Raw genomic sequence first — 10,067 nt, forward strand, 5'->3', positions numbered from 1 at the left:
CCCCCATATAAGGCTCCATACGGAATACTGGCCCCATATAAGGCTCCATACGGAATACTGGCCCCCATATAAGGCTCCATACGGAATACTGGCCCCCATATAAGGCTCCATACGGAATACTGTCCCCCATATAAGGCTCCATACGGAATACTGGCCCCCATATAAGGCTCCATACGGAATACTGGCCCCCATATAAGGCTCCATACGGAATATTGGCCCCCATATAAGGCTCCATACGGAATACTGGCCCCCATATAAGGCTCCATACAGAATACTGGCCCCCATATAAGGCTCCATACAGAATACTGGCCCCCATATAACGCTCCATACAGGATACTGGTCCCCTTATAAAGCTCCATACAGGATACTGGCCCCCATATATAGCTCCATACAGGATACTGGTCCCCTTATAACGCTCCATACAGGATACTGGCCCCCATATAATGCTCCATGCTGGCTGTTACCCCCCACATAATGCCCCATACAGGCTGTCCCCCCCCCTTATAATGCTCCATGCAGGCTGTTACCCCTCACATAATGCCCCATACAGGCTGTCCTCCCCCCTTATAATGCTCCATGCAGGCTGTTCCCCCCACATAAAGCACTATGCAGGCTGTCCCCCCCCCCTTATAATGCCCCATGCAGGCTGTTCCCCCCATTATAGTGCCCCATGCAGGCTGTCACCCCTCCTCTTTATAATGCCCCATGCAGGATGTACCCCCCTTCTTTATAATGCCCCATGCAGGATGTCACCCCCCTCTCTTTATAATGCCCCATGCAAGATGTCACCCCCCTCTCTTTATAATGCCCCATGCAGGATGTCACCCCCCTCTCTTTATAATGCCCCATGCAGGAGGTCACCCCCCTCTCTTTATAATGCCCCATGCAGGATGTGCCCCCCCTCTTTATAAGGCCCCATGCAGGCTGTCACCCCCTCTCTCTATAATGCCCCATACAGGCTGTCACCCCCTCTCTCTATAATGCCTCATGCAGGCTGTCACCCCCTCTCTCTATAATGCCCCAAGCAGGATGTCACCCCTCTCTCTATAATGCCCCATGCAAGATGTCACCCCCCCTCTCTTTATAATGCCCCATGCAGGATGTCACCCCCCCCTCTCTTTATAATGCCCCATGCAGGATGTCACCCCCTCTCTTTATAATGCCACATGCAGGATGTACCCCCCCTCTTTATAAGGCCCCATGCAGGCTGTCACCCCCTCTCTCTATAATGCCCCATGCAGGCTGTCACCCCCTCTCTCTATAATGCCCCATGCAGGATGTCACCCCCTCTCTCTATAATGCCCCATGCAGGATGTCACCCCCTCCCCCTCTCTTTATAATGCCCCATGCAGGATGTCACCCCTTCACCCCCTCTCTTTATAAGGCCCCATGCAGGATGTCACCCCCCCCTTTATAATGCCCCATGCAGGATGTCACCCCCCCCACCCCATATTATGCCCCATGCAGGATGTCACCTCCCCATATTATGCCCCATGCCTCCATACATTAAAAAAAAAATCAAATACTCACCTCACTCCTCCTCACCTGCTGCAGCTGCTCGGGTCCGGACTCCAGCGCAGCCGGTACTTTCCCGCTCTGCGCTCCCTATGACGGCTCAGGGCAGCGCACGGTGGAAAGACGTCACCGCACACTCTGACCTGAGACGTCACAGGGAGCGCAGCGCAGGAAGACAGCGGATCTGCGGAGGCACGGGGAGAGTTAAATATCCGGCTGCCGGGGTCCTGAGCAAGCGGGAGAGAAGGGCGGGCGCTGACAAAGCTCTCCTCCGCCCATAGCCCGGTGGGGTGCACGACCGCCAGTGGGCCCCTCTGCCTGCTCAGGGCCCCGGCACTTGCCCGGGTGCGCCGGGTGCTGACGCCGGCCCTGCGGCTGGGGACCGAGTACCGAGGGACGGCCACCGCCATAAGGTTGCGGAAGGATTCCATCTCCACCAGCCTAAAAGGCAGCATTTCCAACGCAAGCAGTCATGAAATGTGCGAATTTAGGACTGTGGCCTGTGGGGCATTGGCTGCAAATTTGCACTTTCGTTCAAAGGTCTGGGATATGGACAATTGAACGCTGCAGTGGGACGTGGACGTTGATGCTGTTTCTTGAGAAACTGCCATAACAAGTGAAGACTGATAGGAGGGGGCATCTTTGCATGCTGTATGAACAGGGGATTGCCTTGCACGTACAACAGGGGGTTCTCTTACATGAACAACAGCGGAAAAAGCAGTGGTGACACCCGCTGACACTGGTCGTGGACCCTGGGGTTCGCCCCACAAAGTCGGGTGCTTTGCTGACATGTGGCTGATCATGCTGGTGGTGGTCAGGCTGGTACTTTTGTCACCCCTGCTGATGCTGGCATGGCAGATGGTACAAATGGCCTTTTTGGGGTTATCAGCAGAGTCTTTAAAAAACTTCCAGACTCTGGAAGACCTACCGGTTGTACTGGCAACGTTCCTTGTGTTGCTGTTACGGGGAACGGTTGCCCGCCTTATGTCTGCGGCCTCCACACTGCTACTTCCTGCCTGTTGGGGTACTCTGCCTCCCTCCCCAGGTGTGCTGCTGGCCTCTCTCTGCGTGTCCTGCCACATTGGGTCAGTTACTAGATCATCCACCATCTCCTCCTCTTTCACTTGCGCACCACGATCCTCCTCCTCACTTCATGGCAATGGTGTCTCGTCATCGTCCACCTCTTGTGACAAATTGCCAGCGTCGCCTTCCTGTGGCCGTGGCTGTTCAAATATTTGGGCATCGCTACATGGGATCTCCTCTTCCACCACTTCAAGAGGAGCAGGCGAGGGGCACAAATATGGAAATGGACCAGTGAACAGCTCTTCAGAGTGTCCAACTGTGGGATCAGTTGCTGTCTGATGACACTCGGCATGGTGGGAGGAAGGAGCATCAGGGTGAGGAGGAGTATGTGGTCGAGACTCACGGCTACTAAAACTTGACCGTGTGAAAGACAGACCGGAGGTGGTGGTGCCCAGGTAACTGGAAGTATTATCTGCTATCCAATTAATAACCTGTTCACACTGATCAGTTCGCAATACTGGTGTTGTTGTGTGCTTCCCTAGTAATTCGGTCAAGAAATGGGAGCGAGAAGATAAGGCTGTGGGTTGTGGTACATTTTCACCTTGGCCACGGCCCCGTCCTCTACACGCACCATCACCAGAACGTCCAGTTCCACGTCCCTTGCCACGCGCCTTGCCCATTGTAAATGAAGTAAAATAGCTTACACTCGCACTATCAATGGCAAAAGGGTAATTAAAAGCATATTAGAACTGTGGAAGAGGAAAACCACAGTTCTAGTTATCTGGCCTACACCAGAATCTTTTAAACAGATATATTTGTGTCTGAACAGTCAGTGAGACACTATTACTGTTTTTTTTTACGGAAAAAAGGCAAAAAGCAGGATAATACAGAGATTTGAACCATGGAACTGGAAAACCACAGTTATAGTTATCTGGCCTACACCAGAATCTTTTAAACAGATATATTTGTGTCTGAACAGTCAGCAGCACACTATTACTGTTTTTTTTTTTACAGAAAAAAGGCAAAAAGCTGGATAATACAGAGTTTTTAACCGAGGAATTGCAAAACCACAGTTCTAGTTATCTGGCCTACACCAGGATCTTTTGTGTCTGAACACTCACAGACGCACTCAATTTTTTTTTTTTTGGGGGACGGGGGGGGGCACCAAAAGGTTAATAAGACGGGTATTTGGACAGTCTGACTGAGGAAAAAAAAAAAGAGGATTTAGATGAAAAAAAAAAGGATTTTTCCTGGCCCCCGACACCTGGAGCTAAGTCCAGCAATTTCAGCAACAGGAGCACACAGGACTGTAATGCAGCGTTTGCTGGTATAGCCACTGCGTCTCCTATACAGCCTGCCTGGGATGGATATTAGTCCTGAGAAGGACTGTTTGTTTGATTTGCAGGCTTTAGAGACCCTACACTAACTATTTCGCACTATATATCTCTCCCTAACTCAGCAGCACTGGCCCTACACTGTCTGATCCCGGGCGATTGTGTCCAAGATGGCGGCGCCAGGTCAGATATAGACCTGATGACGCTGTGCGGCCAGCCAATCACTGTAATGCCCACAAACAACATGGCTGCAGCATTACAGTGACTGGCTGGCAATCCCTGTGTGGCACCCCAGGGATCTGGTTTCCACAGTAACAGCAATGTTATGTCTGAGAGCAGGTGGGAGGTCTCTTGGTCAGGAATCCTATGCATGCCACACCTCCTGCCCAGTCCTGGGAGGGGAAGAACTTCCCCTATATAAACCTAGCGCTGAGGCAGGGTTAGTGAGTAGAGAAGAAGTAGAGACAGAGAAAAGAAGCAAATATAGGAACAGAACATCAGGAGCTCTGTGGGAGCAGTGTTACAAGGAGTCAGGGGCTGGCAGCTGCAGAGCTCGCCCTGACTGAGAAGATTTCTTACCGGACCCGGAGTCCGAGGCTGTGGGGACTAACTCCTACCCAGCAGCAGAATCCGTCAGGCAGGGGATTCCAGGTCCCCTGGCCAAGAAACCCGAAGGCACGGTCACACGCATGGGACCAGCACCGCCGTCGTGGAGCGGAAGCTACTAGAAGGCCCCGAGTCACCGGCCATACGGGTGAGCACCACACAGTACACTCAGGGACGTGGGCTACTTATACCCGCCTCTAGCAAGGTAGCCAGAAGAGTACAGTTAGTTTGGGAGGCCTACAGCTCCGCCTGGCCAGGGGAGATCCCATCTGCTCAAGGACTGACCAGGCCCCAATCGCTAGCCAGTACTCCGGGAGGGTCTATCTTTGTCACCAGTAAAGACCCTGAACTACACCGTACCGTCTCCGAGTGGTTCCTGCTACCCCCATCATCCACGTCGGCTGCCCTGAGGCCATACCCCTCCCGTTGGGGGTTATACTATCACGCTGCACAATCCTACCACCGGCCTCAGCGGTCTGCCCTGCAGCAGCAGCTCCTTAGCTGTACTCAACGGGTGGCGTAGTCGTCCAACATCTACCGCTGATACATCGCCGCTCAGTTTGACTCCCTGGGCACGGACCGGGTCACCGCCACGAGACTACAACCCTCAACAGATCCGGCTCCGGGTAAGCTCCCGCGTGCGCAACGCAGCGCGACACAGGCCCAGGGGCGCGTCAACTTTTGGCGTAGTCGGCAGGATTTCGTGCCCGCAACCACCGGGTACTGCGTGCCTGAAAGAGACTGTTCAAACTTACCTGTGGTGAAGATTCCCGCCATCCGGCGCCATCTTCAGCCTTCTTCCCGCCATCGGTGAAGATTCCCGCCATCCGGCGCCATTTTCAGCCTTCTTCCCGCCTTCCGTGGAGTTTTCCCGCCGTCTTGAAGATGTCGCGCGGGAAGAAGAGGGGCGTGGACTCCGAAAGCGCGCGAGAACTGAAGCCCCGCCTCACGTCCGGACGTCGCGTAAGGTCCTGGAAGGAGCCCAGCAGACGCCGACGTCACAGGAGCGCGATGGAAGGTCCTCAACCCTGACGATCTACTGCGGAGCCGCGGCCTACGGAAGAGGATCATCGCAAGGTAGGCCACGGTCCACTAGGGGGGAGGAGGATGTCGGATACGGAGGAGAGCTTCACTGCCTCAACCCCCGCCAGCGCCATCGCTGCTGCAGTCATGCCTTTCACCATGCCCTATATCCCGGGAGCGGCCTGGCTACCCCAGTACTCAGGGGAGTCACATACCCTGCATGACTTTAGAGAAAAGCTGGATAGCCTCTTCCAGGTGTACCCCCTCACAGAAGAGCAAAAAGTGAGCATCCTGGTGGCCCAATTAACTGGGGCAGCCCGAAGGGAGGTAAAGTCCTGGCCACCTGGGGGGAGGACTGTCGCAGGGATACTAACCCGGCTGAGGGACACCTTTGATACCCGCACCTCAGCCGAGATCAAGCTTAGATTCTACGGGTGCAAACAGCGGGCACATGAGAGTATAAGGGACTATGCCCTGAACCTACAAGAGGCCCTGAGAGCCATTAAGCAGACCGACCCTGACGGCGTGGGAGACGAGGACAGGCTGTTGACTGAACAATTTATAGAGGGTTTATATTGCAATGCCCACCAAACCCAGTTGCGGGCAATGGCCTTACAGGACCCTCATCTGGGATTTGCACAGTTCAAGGACAGAGCCATCCAGGTGCTCCGAGAACCGGCACCAGGTGGCGTTGTGACCCACAGACGCCCCACTACTACTTACCACCAGGAGGCGGCGCCCTTGTCGGCAGGGCCTGTGGGAGCTGATGCGCAGGCTTTGAGCAATGACCCGGCTCCAGACCTGCACCATCAGGTCCAAGAGCTAGCTAAAAGCGTTGCTGCGCTAACCCGAACTGTGCAGTCTTTACAAGTTTCTACTCCAGGGAAGATCCAGCTGGCATCCGGACCGGAGGACATCCCGTGGCGTCGACCAAGGAGGACCCCACCGGCCAGAGGAAGACCCAGCGACCGATACAACGAGGACGGACGACCCATCTGCCGCCGCTGTAATCAACCCGGACATATGGCAAGGTACTGTCCTTTAAACTGGCACAACCTAGGGTAGAGGGCCAACCCCAAGAAAAAGATCATCAGGCCCATCGAACTGGCGCGACAAATATGTGGGAGGACGTCCAGTCTTGCCTGTGGTACTGGATGGCATTCCTATGAGTGCCCTACTGGACACCGGGTCACAGGTCACCACCATCCCGTACGTGCTCTTCAAGCAGTACTGGAATGACTCGGATATTACCCGCTACCCTGACGACGACTTGAGTATCATCGCCAGCAATTGTCAGCCCGTGCCACAGATCGGATTTAAAGAGGTGACCATTAAAATTGGTAGAGTTGAACTGGCAGCACAGGGACTGATCATTGTAGACATTGACAAACACGAGAGTCACCCAAAGATAACTCTAGGAACTAATGTAATTGAAAATTGTCTTGCAGAGGTGATTTTCCTTTTACAGCAGGTTGCCAAGAACGCCAGCTCCGGCGAGCAGCGAGTGCTCCAAAAAGAGATCCGGGCACTGATGCGACGGCAACAGGTGGAACTCTCCGGCGGTGAGATTGGTAGCGTGAGAATGTGTGACCCTTTCCCTATTGCCATGCCCCCAAAAAGTGAAATGATGATTTGGTGCCGGGCAGCTATTGGTCTGAGAGGTAGAGATTACCAGGCAATGGTAGAACCAGTTTACTCAGACAGTAGGCCCACCATCTTGACAGCACGGGGAGTGGTTAATGTACGCCATGGGAGGGTGCCCGTTCGCATAATCAATATCGGGAAGAGGGAAGTGTACCTGCCCCGGTATGCCACGCTAGCCAAATTATATACCATTAACCAAAATGCTATACAATCTGTGGAACCCTTGCCTCCATCTCACCCGGAGGAAGGTAACGGCTCTAAGAAAACAATGGAGGACTGGTGTCGCAACTACATTTGGGTACTGACTCCACTCCCTCACACCAGAAACAGGGAGTCTATCGGGTGGTTCAAGAGTACGAGAGAGTGTTTAGTAAACACCCGTTAGACTTCGGGCGAGTCAAGGGGGTAGAACACCACATCCCCACGGGAGACCATCCTCCCATAAAAGAGAGGTATCGACCCGTACCCCCTGCACACTACCAACACGCCAAGGGGATGCTTAGAGACATGAAGGAGGCTGGGGTGATCAGGGATAGCTGTAGCCCCTGGGCAGCTCCACTAGTCTTAGTCAAAAAAAAAGACAACACCATGAGGATGTGTGTAGATTACCGGAAAATCAACCGTATCACACACAAGGATGCGTACCCCTTACCAAGGATAGAGGAGTCTTTGGCTGCTTTAAGATCTGCTAACTTCTTCTCTACCTTGGATCTCACTAGTGGGTACTGGCAGGTTCCTGTAGCAGAGGCGGACCGGGAGAAGACCGCATTCACCACCCCGATGGGACTTAGCGAGTTTACCTGCATGCCGTTCGGACTCTGCAACGCACCAGGAACCTTCCAACGATTAATGGAGTGCTGTCTGGGCCACAGAAACTTCGAGACGGTCCTGTTGTACCTGGACGATGTCATCGTATATTCTAAGACTTATGAGGACCACCTGAAACACCTGGCGGAAGTGTTCGAAGCTCTGGCAAGCTACGGCCTAAAGGTGAAACCCTCCAAGTGTCACCTCCTGAAACCAAAGGTGCAGTACCTGGGACACGTGGTGAGCGCTGACGGAGATCCCGACCCTGATAAGATCACCGCAATTATGGAATGGCCAAGTCCCTCCAGTGTAAAGGAAGTGCGGCAGTTCCTCGGGTTGGTAGGCTACTACCGCAGGTTCATCCCCGGTTTCACCAAAAAGGCAGCTCCTATGCAGGACCTCCTGATCGGCCAGTCCCGGAAGGCCAAGAACCAGAAGCTGCCCTTCAGATGGGAGAAGTTGGAAGAAGAGTCCTTCCGCCAGCTGAAGATGGCCCTCACGGGGGATGAAATCCTGGCATACCCGGATTACAGCCAGCCCTTTATCCTCTACACCGACGCAAGTAACATCGGGCTAGGAGCCGTGCTGTCCCAGATCCAGCAGGGGAAAGAGCGAGTAATCGCTTACGCCAGCCGAAAACTGCGACCCACCGAAAGAAACCCTGAGAATTACAGCTCATTTAAGCTAGAGTTCCTGGCAGTGGTGTGGGCAGTCACCGAACGCTTTAAGCACTACCTCGCTTCTTCCCGGTTCGTCGTGTACACGAATAACAACCCGTTGACACACCTGGACACGGCAAGACTCGGTGTCCTAGAGCAGAGGTGGATGGCCCGCCTGTCCAACTACGAGTTCACCATCAAATACCGGGCAGGACGCTCCAATACCAACGCGGACGCCCTGTCCAGGATGCCAAACCTACCGGACGTAGGAGAAGATCCAGAGGGACTGGAAGAAGTCGAACTCCCCGCGTTTCACCGTCATGGGACTATCCAGTATTCCCATCGGGTAAGGAGTAAGCAAGGCGCTACGCTTAACCCCTTACCTCACTACAACTGGGCAGAAACGCAAGACAGTGACCCTGCTGTCCGGCTGGTGAAGGAGATGCTGACTCAGCCAGAGGCTCGCCTTGACCCAGACGCTCCGGAGGAAGCCAAGCAACTGTGGGCAGAAAAGAGTAGACTGTTCCTTTACAAGGGGAAGTTGTGCCGCAGGATGGTTAACTCCCGGACGCATGAACTAATCTGGCAAGTAGTGGTGCCACGACGAGACGCAGCCATGGTGATGGAGGCATACCACGATGGAGCTGGGCATTTCGGATGGAAGAAGCTGGAGTTCCTGCTGCGCGGGCGGTTCCATTGGGTAGGCATGAGGGGAACCATCGAGAGGTGGTGCAGAGACTGTGGCCCGTGCAACCTGAGGAGGAAGGACCGTGCCAGCCAGAAGACTCCCCTGCAGTCCATCGTCACCCGGCAGCCGTTGGAACTGGTAGCCTTGGATCATGTAAAACTGACCCCAAGCAGAAGTGGCTACGTCTACGCGTTAACCATCGTGGATCATTACTCCCGGTTCTTGGTTGTCGTCCCCGTCAAGGACTTAACGGCTCAAACAGCAGCTAGAGCCTTCCAGCAGCACTTCTGCCGTCCACACGGGTACCCGGACCAAGTGCTGACGGACCAGGGACCTGCCTTTGGAGCGGAGGTCTTCCAGGAATTCTGCAATCTGTATGGCTGCCGGAAGATAAGGACGACACCCTATCATCCGCAAACTAATGGACTTTGTGAGAAAATGAACCAGGTGGTAATGGATCTTCTGAAAACGTTGCCCCTGGAAGAACGCAGTCTGTGGCCTGAGAAGCTGCCCGATCTGGTGGACCTATACAACCACATCCCGGTAGGTTCCACCAACTGTACCCCGGCTTACCTAATGAGGGCGAGACCTGGTAAGTTACCTGTTGACCTGGAAATGGGAGTCCTGACACCCGAGGACACTTCACCAGAAGCAGACTGGGACACAGAGAGGCAGCAGCAGTACCGGAAAGTACAGGAGAGCGTGGAGCGAAGTCTCTGTCAGGCTAGGGAGAGACAAGAGAAAACTTACAACCAGTATGCTCCCGCT

The sequence above is a fragment of the Phyllobates terribilis genome, unplaced genomic scaffold, assembly GCF_046119375.1.
Source record: "Phyllobates terribilis strain yellow unplaced genomic scaffold, ASM4611937v1 Scaffold_49__1_contigs__length_9717188, whole genome shotgun sequence".
In the NCBI taxonomy this organism is placed as follows: Eukaryota; Metazoa; Chordata; class Amphibia; order Anura; family Dendrobatidae; genus Phyllobates; species Phyllobates terribilis.